Raw genomic sequence first — 17803 nt, forward strand, 5'->3', positions numbered from 1 at the left:
TGTCACAGAAGGCTAGGTCCAGTGGTCCGGGTGAGATCTCGGCTCAGGCCCAAGGCTCTCAGACCTCAAAGTTCTGGTCCTTCAAGGGCCCCTGTCCTCTCTTGAGACCACTCCTGGCTCTCTCTGCCGAGAAGGAGCTGCTGGCAGTACGTCCTCTAAGAGTTGAGGTCCATCGTGCAGACCCTGAGAAAACTCCTAGGAAAAGGCTCCACCTTCTTGTTTACGTCAACAGAGGTCAATGCCTTTCTTAGTGCTGGGTGTGTCCCATTTGATGCAACTGCAGAGCCATTAGGTAAACCAGCACATGTGTGCGGCCCCTTCCCTTAGACTCCTCTGGGCCCTCGTGACATAGGCTCAGAAGACTGCCAGCCTCAAGCCTTACCTCTTCCAAGGGACGGCCACACCGTCTTCCAGGATCTTCTGTCCCATGAATCTCAGTTGCTGTTTGGAACTCAAAGGAGAGAAAAGACCCTGCCTGCGGGGTCACTTTGGGCTGGGGCCTTCCCCCGTGGGCTGCTCTCCCTCATTCTCCTTTTCTTCTTGCTTCTCTACCTCCTTCTCCTCCTCCTCCTCCTCCTCGTTCTCCTCCTCCTCCTCCTCATCCTCTTCCTCAGGGGTGCTCTCGGATTCCACATTGCCCATCCGCTGGGCCATGGTGAGATGAAAGGCACGGCAGCTGAAGCCCTGCAGGACGCCGCCCTTCACGTGCTGCTGGAGGATCTCCAAGGTGGGGAAGACCCGGCAGCAGGCCATGCACCTGAAGCCGGTCTCCATGGTCAGCATCCAGTCAGCTGTCTTGGCGCTGGGTCTCTCCTCGACGGCAGGTGGCCCTGATGGGCTGCCTGGCTCTGCCCTTTCCTCATACTCTTTCTCCTCCCCAGTGGGCTCACTGTCAGACAGGAGGCTTTCGGTGCACACATCAGAAGAGGGGTCAGTGGCTACTGCACATACATCCTCAGGAAGGGTCACTTCTTCTATCCTCAGCTGCTTTTCAGGCAACTCCAAGGGTTTCTTTGTCTTCCAGGAGACAGCGACACCCTTGTTCACTTGTACCTGCATGTAGTGTATTTTCATGCCCCTTTCCTCTTTGTCTGGGTGCAGATAGTTCTTACAGGGTGAAGAGGGTGAGGAGGAGACACAGTGTGATGGGGAAGCGGTCTCTCCTTCTTCCTGATCCTGGGCTAGGGGTGGTCTAGGCTGGGCAGTGTCTCGATGAAATCTCCGGATTCCTGAAAAAGGAAATTAAAATCATAATAACATGCATGGGCCATGCCGGAAGCTGAGGGAGCAGGTGTGGTAGACGAGAGAGGGACATTGGCACGACATAGCAATGTCGTGAGCTTGGTGTCCATTGGCCGTAGGACGGAGTGGTGTATGTGGTGTCATCTGTGGGCTTTTCATGTGCGTGGGGGGGTATACTGGAGCGGTGTCTGTATACAGGGGTGTGGAGTATGGTGGTGAGGGCTGTAGTATGTGAGGGATGCGGCTGGATGCGTGTACGATGAGGAGTGTGAGTTTGGGAATATCGGTGGTGCATTCCTTGTGGAATGGGGCTGTGGTGCAGGAGAGTACTGTGGAGCACGTGCTTGGGGTTGATGTGCACTGAGAAGGGCTGTGCCTGGAGGGCACGTGTATGTGTGAGCTGTGTGCACCTGAGCTGGATGGTCCTGCTCTCAGGCTGGAGGTGTATGATGCAGAACTCTGTCCTTCTCTGGAAGCAAAGGCAAAGACAAAGCCTACATTTTCCTCTGAAGATGCTTAATCTGGTCCCTCTTCCCTCCACCTCAAGCCCAGACCTTTCCGGCCCCTGCTCCTTGACTTCCCCACCATGGTAGTAGCAGTATTCACACACACACCCCCAGACTCAGCTGGCATCCACGCCCTCGGAACAGCTCAGCCATCCTGCCCAGGCTCCTCCACAGAGCCCTCATCACCTCTGATGACCCTGGATTTCCTCTCAGCCTCCCTGGGATCTGTGTGCCTCCTGCTTCACAGCCAAGCACCCCGTCACCTGAGGAGCCCCACGCCCTTACCAGCGTAGCTGAGCTTGCGCAGAGTAGAAGTACAGAAGAAGTATTTAGAGGCAGAGGAGACCTCCACTGCCCCTGGGCTGCAGCCTTGGGCCACCACAGTGGATCCAAGCCGAGGGGGATCCTCTTGTGACTTCGAGATTCCTGAGGGAGGAATGAAAGGCTCAGGGTGGGTTCATCAGTCCTCTGTCCACAAATATTTACTGAGTGTGTGACACGTGTCAGGTGCAGTGAATACACACAGCTGAGAGTGTGGTTCCCAGTGGATCCTCCAGGATTTAATTCCAATCAATACTTATTCTCTCACTGTCTAGTTGGTAATGTAGGCCTCGGTGGTGACTGTGAGTGTGTGGGAAGAGTGAGTGATGTGTATCAGTTAAGTCTGTGGTAAGTGTGGGGTTGGCATGGGGAGCACAGTGCAGACGTGTCTATCTGTGTCTGTGGCCTTTGTGTGCATGGTTTCTGTTCACAAGTCAGGAATTCTGGGACATGTAACGTTTCCTCATTACATGGTGTGGCTTGTATTTATGGTGTGTGTTCATTCATTCATTCACCAAGATTCAGTAAGCAGCTACTCCTGTGTATCCGGCACTCTTCCATTGTTGTAGTCTTTGGTAACGCTGCACATTCTAGTAGGGGAAGACACACACTAAACAAAACTACAGTAAATATATAATACATCAGCTGGTGGTAAGTATATAAGGGTTGCCAGACTTAGCGAACAAGAATACAAGGCACCCAGTTAAATTTCAGTTTCAGATAAACCCAGAATAATCTTTTAGTGTAAGTATTCCCATGCAGTATTTGGCCTGACTTAGTTTTAGTGTAAGTATAGCCCATACAATATGTGGGACATACGGATACTGAAAAATTACTTGTTCTTTATCTAGAATTCAAATTGAACTGGATAGCCCATATTTTCTCTGGCAATCCTGACATGGGTTACTGAGACTGTGGTTTACTGTGGTTTGTACAAAGCGGGTCTGGCATTACTCAAGAATGTGTTATAAGTGTGGTGTGTATGACACGTGACTGGTTCTTATAGAGGTATTTAGAGATGGCTGAAGTTAGTTGTGTTTGTGCAAGAGTTGAGGAGATACATGTATATAGTGTGTGTGTGTGTGTGTGTGTGCGTCCTATATATATAGTGTGTGTGTCTATATACATATCTCATCTCCAGCGTTTGGTGTTGGAGGAGAGGATTGTGATACAGGTGGGTTGTATGAGAACGTAGTATAGGAGGGATGCGTGTATATACCTCCATGTGCTGTGTGTGGTTTACTAAGGAAGTTATATGTGGGGTGTGTGATATTTTTGCTGCATCAGAGTGTACATGGGTGTATGAGTTACTGTCTCATAAAACACCCCTAACAAGAATTCTGTATACACTCTTACGTACACCGAGTGTCAGCCAGGTCCAGGCAGGGTGACAAGAACTTTACCACGCAGACTTTATATCTGGTAAGCACTCTACCCCCATTCATCTCGCTCTTCTCTGCACTACAACACACACACACACACACACACACACACACACACACTCACACACACACACACAGGAACATAGGGCAAAATATTCTGAATGGTCAGGGGCAGTCATTGCCTTCCCCAGCCTGTCCCAGCCACTGCCTGGAAATCTGCCTGCTGTCTAGAGCTCCATTCCCAGGGCCCATCCTACAGTCTCCAGGGCCCTGGGCCTGGTAGGAGCTACTGGGCTCTAATCTGGGGCAGAGGCCTCTAGCTGGAGCTCTGGGGTGACCACCCCTCTCCCAGGGCAAGCTACTCGCCTACATTTAATGCACGCAGGCACCACGTGGCCCGTGGCTCTCAGAGCTCCCCGCAGGACCCTGAGGCCATTTCTCACCCCCGCTCACGCGGTCTCAGTTTCTGGAAAACCCTTCCCTTCCCTTGATCTCCTTTGGGAAATTCTTCCTGTTGAAGGAATAAAACCTCCTTGCTTTCAATATGACACCATCCCTAGACAAACAATCTTCTTTCAAAGTGCATTCCACTTGTCAAGATATTTTTCAACAGGGCCTTCAACTCATGGGGCTTCTCTTTCCACTTTGGTAAAAGAGGCCAAGCAACTCATGGGTCTCTCTCAGCATCCTTGCATCCTTCACATCCCCCACCTCATGACCCCTAGGAAAGATCCAAGAGCATAAGAGAGAAATCGGGGACTGAGGAAAGCTGCACCTCTAGGTCTGTGCAAGCAGGATGCAGCCTGCTGTGAGTCCGACAAAGCTCCAGGCCCGGCTGCCCCAGGAGAGAGTCCTCAGACCAGCGGAGCTGACCTCCCATCTCCCAGGGGGCATCTGGCCGTTCTGTGCCGTCTCACACCACAGGGACCCTCCGGATAGATACGGCAGCATCAGTGAGACAAGGTCTCTCGCTCCCTGCTTCACAGGTGACACGTTCTCAGTCCCCCGCTTCCTAGAGAAGCTTCAGTTTGGCAGAAACCCATGTGCCGAGACAAGTTGCCCCCCACATACCTCCTCCATTCTCGGCAGTTTCCTGGGACTCTTCATTTTCCAGATGTTTCCTCTTTTGTCGCCGTTCCATCGTACCAACTAGAAGTCTCCCTTAGAAGATGCCTCAAGAGATGTCCAACTCCTCCTCTTCCCTACAGGTTGGCCCTTCTTGGCTCTTGGGCAATCCGTTGAAATGATTCAATACAAACAAAAATAGTCAAGTCTCCTAAATGGCTGAAAAAGTTGTACCACTTGGTGAACCAGCAGTAGTGCCTAGTGCTCACCAGGGCTGTTATGTTTGCAAGGTTGCCAGGCTCACAGTGGAATTCTGTGACCTCAGTGATGACATCAGAGCATTTGGTGGACCTAGGTTGAGCACAGTGTCTGCAATAGCACAGGCCCCATTTTCAAGAACAATTCCTTTTTCCCAGCCGAAGCTTTCCCGTGAAAGGGAAAGGTTCCTACCATATCTATTATAAATTGTATCATACCATGTCTATTATAAAATTCACATTTTGATTGGAGATCTTTTAATGTCTTTTCTAGAGAGATTTAATATGAATGTTTTAAATGGTCTCCAGTTTCCCTGTGGATTATTGACATTTTAAACTCTGCACTTCAATTTTCCCTCAATACGTGTAATTTTGTCACGGCTATTTCTGTACTTAAAGATGAGGAACTATATAATTGATTTCTTCATTTTTTCCCCATCTCTTTCCAAGGTACTGCATTTGATTGTGTCTTGCGACTGAGTGAAAAATGCTAGTCCTTGAGTCAGGACATTGGGCCCTTTAGCAAGTAACTCAACCTATCTGGGCTTCAGCTTCTGTATGTGCGATCAAGAGGCTTGGACTAGCTGACTTTTCAAATGCTGTGTTTCTTTGATTCACTCTCACTTACTGATCTGCTCCTTAAGAAGAGGGTCTGTTCTCATAAAGTAACAACAGTCTCTTCCTAACCTTGGGTTGGGCGGAGTTTAACTGTTCGTACTCAGTTCGTTAGTTATATTGCCTTCTACGTATGCTTAGCTCTAAGTAATTTATACGGCTCTTGTGACAATTTTTAGATCTTCTTTTTTTCTTATTTTCTTTTATAGTTTCTAATTTGTTATCGCCAGTGTAGAGGAGCCTGATTGACTTTTAAAATTTATTGATCTTGTATGTGTGTGCCTTGTTGAACCGTCTTATTAGTTCCTGCTAGTTTATCTGTGGGTTCTTTTGGGTCTCCTAGATAAATGAGCATATTAAATGTAAATAATGTGTTCTTTGGATAAAGTTTATTTTCTTGCATCTGTATATATAGAAGCAATATGTTGAATTGATTTAAATATTTAAACACTTACATACCTGTTATCACAATCTAACATTCTTTATCTTATTTTCTTTCAATCAATATTATGTTTTCAAGATTTATCCACGTGAATCCATAGAGATCTAGGTCTTTGATTTTTGACTGTTTGATATTATGTGATCACATGCATATAGCATCATTTATTTTCCATTCAAGCATTATTGGACAATTGGATTGTTTCCCTCCCTTCTCTAGAACAAACAACATTTCCCAGAATATCCCTGAAGATGACTGACAGTCGAGAAGGGCCAGGCTGCCCGAAGGATTGCTACTTGCTTTTAGCCACCTTCCAACAGGCCGTCTCCAGCCAGCAATTTGAAGCACAGCTGAAATGAGAACTGCCCCAAATGTGAAAATCTTAGGAGCTTCCTAGAAGGTGGGAGGTTAATGATAGGCATCCTGCTGGGATCCCAGGGGAGTCTGAGCTGGCCTGAAGCTCATCTTCCTCCTCCACCTCTCAAGAGAAATGTGGAGGAAAGAAGACTTCAAAAACTGTGAGCAGGCAGAGGGAGAGATATTGGGGGCCGAAGCTGTAACTGAGGTCTTGGAGTGGGCTGTGAGCACGCAGAGCCTCTCGAGAGCCAGGCTCTGCCTTCTGAGCACTTCTCCCCTAAGGCTGCTCATAATTCACGTGATACCAGCCATATAGAGCCGACTTGGCCCACACTGTCACAGAAAGCCTTATCAGAATCTCTTCTTCTTCATACACTCTTGTGTCTGTTACTTGGTTATTGCCTTTGGTACTCCACTGATGTGAACCACAGTCGCCAGGGGATGGAGGACACTAGTGACCCATCTTGCTCTGTGGCCTCAGTCCACAGCTGGAGGGTAAGGGAAGAGGCCAAATGAAGGTCAAGAAGGAAAGATGGAGTTTGAAGAGAAGACCTGAGTTAAGGGTGTCTTCTCAAGTCTTGATGACTGAAATGTAGCTCCAGTACCTGAAGTCCTGCTTGTTCTCAAGGCTGACCGCGGGGCTGGGTGCACTCAGTGAAGGAACCGTATACACTTAGTATTTCCTTGCTTGCTCACACTTGCCCTCCTCTGATACACCCTCTGCAAGACTGATCTTCCCCTGAAACAACTTTCCACCTGCTACTGTCATCTCAGGAACATTTGCTTCCCCTTCCTAGTGTCCCCCTAGAATGCCATTGCAGCCAATTCATAATTTGATAATCATGCTGCTTACCATATTCTCAGCAACTTCTGAGAAATTTTATTCACTTTATTCCATAGTCTTCACCCATCAATAATCTTCCTTAACTTCCTAGCTGCAGGTTAACCCATTCGGAATCATTTCTTTTGCTTTCTCTTCTTTGGAAAATCCTTTCTATCTTTTAAGGTCTTTTTCTTGTCTCTCTACCATCTTGCCTTCCTGAACTTCTTTTTTTTTCGTTTAAGTAACCTTTCAATCTCCTTCCGCAATTTCCTCATAAACATTGAGAGTTTATTCCTCACACGTTAGACAGCGGTTTATGAATGGCCAGGCATAATGGACTCAGAATGAGTTGGCACCCCCGAGGTACCTGTCTTGCTGGGGAGCCACAGGTGAAGGGCTGTCTGCTGGACACATGTTTGCATGGAGTCAGGCTGAGTGGCCTCAGGGTGTTTGCTCTGCACTTGTGTGTGTTTCTCCCTAGTTGGTTTCCTTGTCCAGCCACCTGTGACCTCCCTCCATCCAGCCCAGGGAATCCTTCTCACCACAGGGGTAGGATGTTTGTCTCATTTTCCATCACATCCTTTCCCCAAAGTTTGGTTGTGAGTTGTTCCCATTCCAAAGACCTTTCCTCTTTGAAGAGAAAAGAGAAAATCTTGTCTCTCCTTTTCTCTCACTTCACTTCTGCTCTATTATCTCCTCCGTCCAGAATGGCCCACTGACTCACATGGGTGTAGATCCAAAGATGGCAAGAAATGCCAGCAATTCTGAGATAATAATACGGATGGATCAGGAAAACTTGAAAACCTTTATCCCGCCACATTAAAAAAAATTGCACTTCCAGTGTATTCAGAGTCTCAGTGTAGAAACACAAATGATAGAGAAATTGAATTACACTCAAGTTTTTCTTTCCTCCTTTCCTGATTTATTCTAATCCTCCAAGTTAACATGATGAGCTCTTTGTTGTGTAAAGTTTCAGACATTTTCTACCCATGCACACTTTTCTTCTTTTCACATTAGAGTGTGAACTAGGTCACTTTCAACATGCTGTGATTCTGTGATTCACTGTCTCCCACCGAGTCATCCACGGATAAAGTCATCTGTTTCACGGAGAACTATTTCCAATAGCTAATAGCCAATGTCTGTGGAGTGCTTACTCTGTGTCGGTTTCTTGTAACTACTTTACAGATCATTTGTACAGCGTACCCATGGACCAGGTACAATTATGACCCCCAAGTGACAGATAAGTGCAGATAAGTACAAATAAATACAGAGGCCAAGTGACTTGCCCAAGACACTGGAGCAAATCAAAATCCATGCCTCTGTAATCATTTTGCTCTATTGCCTCTGTCTGGGAGGCTTGATGATTTGGCAACTAAAACCTTAAATATCATGTTCCATTTTTATATCTGTGACACAAGCGTGGGGCTGTGATACGGGGTAACTAACCTGACTACTTTTGAAAACACTTATGCACCTGGATGAAAGTAAGCCAGGGACTGCAAGCCATAGATTTAAGGTTTCCTACCAACTTTTAAAAATAGCTTCTTGAATGCAATTTATGTAGTGTCAAGTCTAGGATGTAGTCCAAATAGTAACAGAAAAATGGAGATATGTAGAAAAATACTTAAAGTTGACAAGTATTGGGAGTGTAGTATTTTTGGGGCCAGCGTGTAGACCACAGGAAAACTTGCTGTTTCCATCCCAAAGGGAAGAGCCCTACGTTGCAACTGCCAAGGTCCCTGGGACAGCAAGTGTGCTCACTGCTTAGTAAAGAAGCATCCTCAGTTTGATAGAATCATATGGGAGCCTTACATTTGGTTAGCAGTTCTACATTCTTGATGTAATAATATTTTCAGGGTGTGGGAGGGTATCAAGCTCTGAAAATACCCTTGGAGAGATCTGCTTATTAAGTTTGGCTTTTTCAGTCTCCCTACTACTTCTTTACTAAACACCAGGCGGTTTCCTTCACTTTTCAGAACCATATTGTTTTTCCCTTCTCTAATGAACTTTGAAATACTTTTGGATGAGCTATTAAGATTGGGAAAAAATAAACATCTCTTTAAAATAAGGAAGATAATAACAATGACAAGTAGAAAAAGCTCTAAAACAGAGAATATCCTCCATTCTAGCCACTGACTGGGAGTGGAAGGTTCGTGCTCGCTGTCCAGGACGTAGAAATAAAAGCTGAGGAGGCGCTGAGGCGTCTCCTGGATCTCTATGAGCCTCCATCATTTCTGCTGAGTAGGGTTGACAGATAAAATATAGACTGTTTAGTTAAATATGAATGTTTGAAAAACAACAAGTACATTTTGAAGATAAGTATGCCCCAAATAGTTCATAGGATCTACTTATACTAAAAATAATGACTTATTATTCATGTGAAGTTCAAGTTTAACTGGGTATCCTGTATTTTTATGTCCTAAATCTGACAGCCCTACTGATGATCCACAATGGAGGCAGTTGAGGAGTGGTACATGCTGGCTCTCGGACAGTCAGAAATGGCTTCAGCAGATCCAGGTACAGTATGAAATTCTTTTTGGATGTAGCTCAGAAGCCATGGCCAGCCCTTGACTGCAAGTACTGCCTCGGGTTTCCCTGAGGTGGGGTAAACCTTCCTCTTAATGGCCTTTTGGTAAGTCTGGAAGACCATATCCAAGGGGAGCCCCAAAGTCAGTTTCATCCTCACAACCATGTTTCCAATTCCTGGAATTGGCTGCATGTGACTCACAAGAGCTGAGGAGGTTTGTGGAAGTTGGGAGTGTCATAGCTTGAACCCTTTGTAGGTAAAGTTTTGCTGTTGTGAGAGTTTTAACAGGAGCAATGTGAAAGACTCCAAGTCCCCAGGTAGATAGAAATAATCCTGTTCTACCTGTGTGTATGTGACAAGTCTCTAATAGTTCAGAGAGCAAGTATCTGGTCTTAGAAAGACTGATCCAAGCTTGGATGTTTCTGGTGACAAGGCAAGGTCCTGAGTTTCAAGTTCACCTTTTATGGTTGAGGAGACAATAAGGTGGTCAGAAGGGAAATCATGGAGGAGACCTTGGCTTCATCCATCGTGCAGGCTTGTATATGTGGTTCTATGTAGATTGTGTTTCAAAGGTGGAGCTTGTTTACAACTATGAACATTCTCCGATGTGCTTTTTGGACCTTCATTCCCAGAGCGAGAGCAGTGCCGAGGCTCTAGAAATGCCATGGATATTCTGAGCTGTCAGTGGCATTTCCCCGGTACTGTTCCCTTGGTGCCGCTCCTTGAAATGTCCAAAGGGATTATCATGTGTCTTGTGGCGGGTCCTAGCATTGTGAAAGGAAGCTGCTGCACCTGGCTCAGAGGATTTCGGATGTGGTGGGAGGAGGAGTAGTACTACGACTATAAATTGTATCACAGCATATCGATTCCATCTTGAGAGTGGGGTTGGGGGGTTATGAAGGGGGGCTTTTATTGTACTTTTATACATTGTACCCTTGAAACTAATTCAATTTTTAAAAATTAATTAATTTATTTGGGGCTGCATTGGGTCTTTGTTGCTGCTAGCGGGTGTTCTCTAGTTGCAGTGAGCGGGGGCTCCTCTTGGCTGTGGTGCACGGGCTTCTCATTGCAGTGGCTTCTCTTGTTGCGGAGCATGGTCTCTAGGCACGCAGGCTTCCGTAGTTGTGGCACGTGGGCTCGGTTGATGTGGCACACGGGCTCTAGAGCGCAGGCTCAGTAGTTGTGTCGCGCGGGCTTAGTTACTCCGTGGCACGTGGGATCTTCCCAGACCAGGGCTCGAACCCATGACCCCTGCATTCGCAGGCATATTCTTAACCACTGCTCCACCAGGGAAGCCCGATAATTCAGTTTTTTATAAAGAGAAGATTCCTAATATTATTGCAAAATTTAAAAAATATGTAGTTGGATAACACTATGAAAAATTAACTGATATATTCTTTTATTATTTCTCTTTGCTCCCTGGATTTTTTTCCCCATCCAGTCAGCTAGGCACTGTGAGTTCACTGCATTAGGAAGGTAAAGACTCAGCAGAAATGAGGGAGAAAAACAGAAAAGTCTCAGCTTTGGAATGTTCACAACGGAGGCCACAGTAGAACAGGTGAGAATTCTGTGAACCAAAAATAAATGTCGTCTCAAATGCAAAAAAGTATTCTCTGCACTGGGAGGCAGGAGAGGGAGGGAGGGAAGGACTGAAGGAGAGAGATCAGTGTGGCCAGGGACATGGAGACTGTGCTTAAGGACGATATGCCCAGGAAGAGAATCAGAATCTGGAGAAGATTCAGCCTGCACGTGATCATTGCCTCCAGTCAGCACCCTCATCTCAGACGTTGGGAAATTCAGAGAGAGAGTGGGAGTACGTCAGGAGGGCCACGCGCATAGTCTGTGTGGCAGGGGTTGTGGCCGTTCCCTATTTGTGAGGAGTCCCCAGCAATTTGCAGGCCTCTTCTGGAAAATGCTGGCGGACGTCTCTAGTGCTTATGTGAAAGCTTGTTCACAAACCTTGAAAGATACAGATGTAGATGACAGATAGATGCATAGATAGAAAAATGTCATTAAATAAAAGCTCCAGGAAAGGTTTGGAAAATGGCCTTTATTGCATAGGACGCTTCTATTGTCATATGATGTTAGACTGAGTGCCGGTCCCTTCATCCTCCTTCAGACCACGGCATTCTGTCTGCTACTCTCCCGAGGGTCCTTTCTTCTCCCTGGAAGGGATAAAACAAATGAGGTAGAACAGGAAGAGACAAGAAGCACTCCAAGCTCTGCTGGTCAGGGTTACCCTCCAGCATTGCCTTAATGCTCAGAGCCACACACACCACAGTGAGCTTGGCTCCAGATCAACTACCATGCAACGAAGGTTCTGGAACATTTCCATATCTCGGGGGACCTCATTTCCACGTGACTCTCTTTCATATTCCCCTTTGTCACAGAAGGCTAGGTCCAGTGGTCCGGGTGAGATCTCGGCTCAGGCCCAAGGCTCTCAGACCTCAAAGTTCTGGTCCTGCAAGGGCCCCTGTCCTCTCTTGAGACCACTCCTGGCTCTCTCTGCCGAGAAGGAGCTGCTGGCAGTACGTCCTCTAAGAGTTGAGGTCCATCGTGCAGACCCTGAGAAAACTCCTAGGAAAAGGCTCCACCTTCTTGTTTACGTCAACAGAGGTCAATGCCTTTCTTAGTGCTGGGTGTGTCCCATTTGATGCAACTGCAGAGCCATTAGGTAAACCAGCACATGTGTGCGGCCCCTTCCCTTAGACTCCTCTGGGCCCTCGTGACATAGGCTCAGAAGACTGCCAGCCTCAAGCCTTACCTCTTCCAAGGGACGGCCACACCGTCTTCCAGGATCTTGTCCCATGAATCTCAGTTGCTGTTTGGAACTCAAAGGAGAGAAAAGACCCTGCCTGCGGGGTCTCTTTGGGCTGGGGCCTTCCCCCGTGGGCTGCTCTCCCTCATTATCCTTTTCTTCTTGCTTCTCTACCTCCTTCTCCTCCTCCTCCTCCTCCTCCTCCTCCTCCTCGTTCTCCTCCTCCTCCTCCTCGTCCTCTTCCTCAGGGGTGCTCTCGGATTCCACATTGCCCATCCGCTGGGCCATGGTGAGATGAAAGGCACGGCAGCTGAAGCCCTGCAGGACGCTGCCCTTCACGTGCTGCTGGAGGATCTCCAAGGTGGGGAAGACCCGGCAGCAGGCCATGCACCTGAAGCCGGTCTCCATGGTCAGCATCCAGTCCGCTGTCTTGGCGCTGGGTCTCTCCTCGACGGCAGGTGGCCCTGATGGGCTGCCTGGCTCTGCCCTTTCCTCATACTCTTTCTCCTCCCCAGTGGGCTCACTGTCAGACAGGAGGCTTTCGGTGGACACATCAGAAGAGGGGTCAGTGGCTACTGCGCACACATCCTCAGGAAGGGTCACTTCTTCTATCCTCAGCTGCTTTTCAGGCAACTCCAAGGGTTTCTTTGTCTTCCAGGAGACAGCGACACCCTTGTTCACTTGTACCTGCATGTAGTGTATTTTCATGCCCCTTTCCTCTTTGTCTGGGTGCAGATAGTTCTTACAGGGTGAAGAGGGTGAGGAGGAGACACAGTGTGATGGGGAAGCGGTCTCTCCTTCTTCCTGATCCTGGGCTAGGGGTGGTCTAGGCTGGGCAGTGTCTCGATGAAATCTCCGGATTCCTGAAAAAGGAAATTAAAATCATAATAACATGCATGGGCCATGCCGGAAGCTGAGGGAGCAGGTGTGGTAGACGAGAGAGGGACATTGGCACGACATAGCAATGTCGTGAGCTTGGTGTCCGTTGGCCGTAGGACGGAGTGGTGTATGTGGTGTCATCTGTGGGCTTTTCATGTGCGTGGGGGGGTATACTGGAGCGGTGTCTGTATACAGGGGTGTGGAGTATGGTGGTGAGGGCTGTAGTATGTGAGGGATGCGGCTGGATGTGTGTACGATGAGGAGTGTGAGTTTGGGAATATCGGTGGTGCATTCCTTGTGGAATGGGGCTGTGGTGCAGGAGAGTACTGTGGAGCACGTGCTTGGGGTTGATGTGCACTGAGAAGGGCTGTGCCTGGAGGGCGCGTGTATGTGTGAGCTGTGTGCACCTGAGCTGGATGGTCCTGCTCTCAGGCTGGAGGTGTATGATGCAGAACTCTGTCCTTCTCTGGAAGCAAAGGCAAAGACAAAGCCTACATTTTCCTCTGAAGATGCTTAATCTGGTCCCTCTTCCCTCCACCTCAAGCCCAGACCTTTCCGGCCCCTGCTCCTTGACTTCCCCACCATGGTAGTAGCAGTATTCACACACACATCCCCAGACTCAGCTGGCATCCACGCCCTCGGAACAGCTCAGCCATCCTGCCCAGGCTCCTCCACAGAGCCCTCATCACCTCTGATGACCCTGGATTTCCTCTCAGCCTCCCTGGGATCTGTGTGCCTCCTGCTTCACAGCCAAGCACCCCGTCACCTGAGGAGCCCCACGCCCTTACCAGCGTAGCTGAGCTTGCGCAGAGTAGAAGTACAGAAGAAGTATTTAGAGGCAGAGGAGACCTCCACTGCCCCTGGGCTGCAGCCTTGGGCCACCACAGTGGATCCAAGCCGAGGGGGATCCTCTTGTGACTTCGCGATTCCTGAGGGAGGAATGAAAGGCTCAGGGTGGGTTCATCAGTCCTCTGTCCACAAATATTTACTGAGTGTGTGACACGTGTCAGGTGCAGTGAATACACACAGCTGAGAGTGTGGTTCCCAGTGGATCCTCCAGGATTTAATTCCAATCAATACTTATTCTCTCACTGTCTAGTTGGTAATGTAGGCCTCGGTGGTGACTGTGAGTGTGTGGGAAGAGTGAGTGATGTGTATCAGTTAAGTCTGTGGTAAGTGTGGGGTTGGCATGGGGAGCACAGTGCAGACGTGTCTATCTGTGTCTGTGGCCTTTGTGTGCATGGTTTCTGTTCACAAGTCAGGAATTCTGGGACATGTAACGTTTCCTCATTACATGGTGTGGCTTGTATTTATGGTGTGTGTTCATTCATTCATTCACCAAGATTCAGTAAGCAGCTACTCCTGTGTATCCGGCACTCTTCCATTGTTGTAGTCTTTGGTAACGCTGCACATTCTAGTAGGGGAAGACACACACTAAACAAAACTACAATAAATATATAATACATCAGCTGGTGGCAAGTATATAAGGGTTGCCAGACTTAGCGAACAAGAATACAAGGCACCCAGTTAAATTTCAGTTTCAGATAAACCCAGAATAATCTTTTAGTGTAAGTATTCCCATGCAGTATTTGGCCTGACTTAGTTTTAGTGTAAGTATAGCCCATACAATATGTGGGACATACGGATACTGAAAAATTACTTGTTCTTTATCTAGAATTCAAATTGAACTGGATAGCCCATATTTTCTCTGGCAATCCTGACATGGGTTACTGAGACTGTGGTTTACTGTGGTTTGTACAAAGCGGGTCTGGCATTACTCAAGAATGTGTTATAAGTGTGGTGTGTATGACACGTGACTGGTTCTTATAGAGGTATTTAGAGATGGCTGAAGTTAGTTGTGTTTGTGCAAGAGTTGAGGAGATACATGTATATAGTGTGTGTGTGTGTGTGTGTGTGTCCTATATATATAGTGTGTGTGTCTATATACATATCTCATCTCCAGCGTTTGGTGTTGGAGGAGAGGATTGTGATACAGGTGGGTTGTATGAGAACGTAGTATAGGAGGGATGCGTGTATATACCTCCATGTGCTGTGTGTGGTTTACTAAGGAAGTTATATGTGGGGTGTGTGATATTTTTGCTGCATCAGAGTGTACATGGGTGTATGAGTTACTATCTCATAAAACACCCCTAACAAGAATTCTGTATACATTCTTACGTACACCGAGTGTCAGCCAGGTCCAGGCAGGGTGACAAGAACTTTACCACGCAGACTTTATATCTGGTAAGCACTCTACCCCCATTCATCTCGCTCTTCTCTGCACTACCACACACACACACACACACACACACACACACACACTCACACACACACACACAGGAACATAGGGCAAAATATTCTGAATGGTCAGGGGCAGTCATTGCCTTCCCCAGCCTGTCCCAGCCACTGCCTGGAAATCTGCCTGCTGTCTAGAGCTCCATTCCCAGGGCCCATCCTACAGTCTCCAGGGCCCTGGGCCCGGTAGGAGCTACTGGGCTCTAATCTGGGGCAGAGGCCTCTAGCTGGAGCTCTGGGGTGACCACCCCTCTCCCAGGGCAAGCTACTCGCCTACATTTAATGCACGCAGGCGCCACGTGGCCCGTGGCTCTCAGAGCTCCCCGCAGGACCCTGAGGCCATTTCTCACCCCCGCTCACGCGGTCTCAGTCTCTGGAAAACCCTTCCCTTCCCTTGATCTCCTTTGGGAAATTCTTCCTGTTGAAGGAATAAAACCTCCTTGCTTTCAATATGACACCATCCCTAGACAAACAATCTTCTTTCAAAGTGCATTCCACTTGTCAAGATATTTTTCAACAGGGCCTTCAACTCATGGGGCTTCTCTTTCCACTTTGGTAAAAGAGGCCAAGCAACTCATGGGTCTCTCTCAGCATCCTTGCATCCTTCACATCCCCCACCTCATGACCCCTAGGAAAGATCCAAGAGCATAAGAGAGAAATCGGGGACTGAGAAAAGCTGCACCTCTAGGTCTGTGCAAGCAGGATGCAGCCTGCTGTGAGTCCGACAAAGCTCCAGGCCCGGCTGCCCCAGGAGAGAGTCCTCAGACCAGCGGAGCTGACCTCCCATCTCCCAGGGGGCATCTGGCCGTTCTGTGCCGTCTCACACCACAGGGACCCTCCGGATAGATACGGCAGCATCAGTGAGACAAGGTCTCTCGCTCCCTGCTTCACAGGTGACACGTTCTCAGTCCCCCGCTTCCTAGAGAAGCTTCAGTTTGGCAGAAACCCATGTGCCCCAGACAAGTTGCCCCCCACATACCTCCTCCGTTCTCGGCAGTTTCCTGGGACTCTTCATTTTCCAGATGTTTCCTCTTTTGTCGCCGTTCCATCGTACCAACTAGAAGTCTCCCTTAGAAGATGCCTCAAGAGATGTCCAACTCCTCCTCTTCCCTACAGGTTGGCCCTTCTTGGCTCTTGGGCAATCCGTTGAAATGATTCAATACAAACAAAAATAGTCAAGTCTCCTAAATGGCTGAAAAACTTGTACCACTTGGTGAACCAGCAGTAGTGCCTAGTGCTCACCAGGGCTGTTATGTTTGCAAGGTTGCCAGGCTCACAGTGGAATTCTGTGACCTCAGTGATGACATCAGAGCATTCGGTGGACCTAGGTTGAGCACAGTGTCTGCAATAGCACAGGCCCCATTTTCAAGAACAATTCCTTTTTCCCAGCCGAAGCTTTCCCGTGAAAGGGAAAGGTTCCTACCATATCTATTATAAATTGTATCATACCATGTCTATAATAAAATTCACATTTTGATTGGAGATCTTTTAATGTCTTTTCTAGAGAGATTTAATATGAATGTTTTAAATGGTCTCCAGTTTCCCTGTGGATTATTGACATTTTAAACTCTGCACTTCAATTTTCCCTCAATACGTGTAATTTTGTCACGGCTATTTCTGTACTTAAAGATGAGGAACTATATAATTGATTTCTTCATTTTTTCCCCATCTCTTTCCAAGGTACTGCATTTGATTGTGTCTTGCGACTGAGTGAAAAATGCTAGTCCTTGAGTCAGGACATTGGGCCCTTTAGCAAGTAACTCAACCTATCTGGGCTTCAGCTTCTGTATGTGCGATCAAGAGGCTTGGACTAGCTGACTTTTCAAATGCTGTGTTTCTTTGATTCACTCTCACTTACTGATCTGCTCCTTAAGAAGAGGGTCTGTTCTCATAAAGTAACAACAGTCTCTTCCTAACCTTGGGTTGGGCGGAGTTTAACTGTTCGTACTCAGTTCGTTAGTTATATTGCCTTCTACGTATGCTTAGCTCTAAATAATTTATACGGCTCTTGTGACAATTTTTAGATCTTCTTTTTTTCTTATTTTCTTTTATAGTTTCTAATTTGTTATCGCCAGTGTAGAGGAGCCTGATTGACTTTTAAAATTTATTGATCTTGTATGTGTGTGCCTTGTTGAACCGTCTTATTAGTTCCTGCTAGTTTATCTGTGGGTTCTTTTGGGTCTCCTAGATAAATGAGCATATTAAATGTAAATAATGTGTTCTTTGGATAAAGTTTATTTTCTTGCATCTCTATATATAGAAGCAATATGTTGAATTGATTTAAATATTTAAACACTTACATACCTGTTATCACAATCTAACATTGTTTATCTTATT

The sequence above is a fragment of the Mesoplodon mirus genome, assembly GCF_964341445.2.
Source record: "Mesoplodon mirus genome assembly, contig: SUPER_14_unloc_1, whole genome shotgun sequence".
Classification (NCBI taxonomy): Eukaryota; Metazoa; Chordata; class Mammalia; order Artiodactyla; family Ziphiidae; genus Mesoplodon; species Mesoplodon mirus.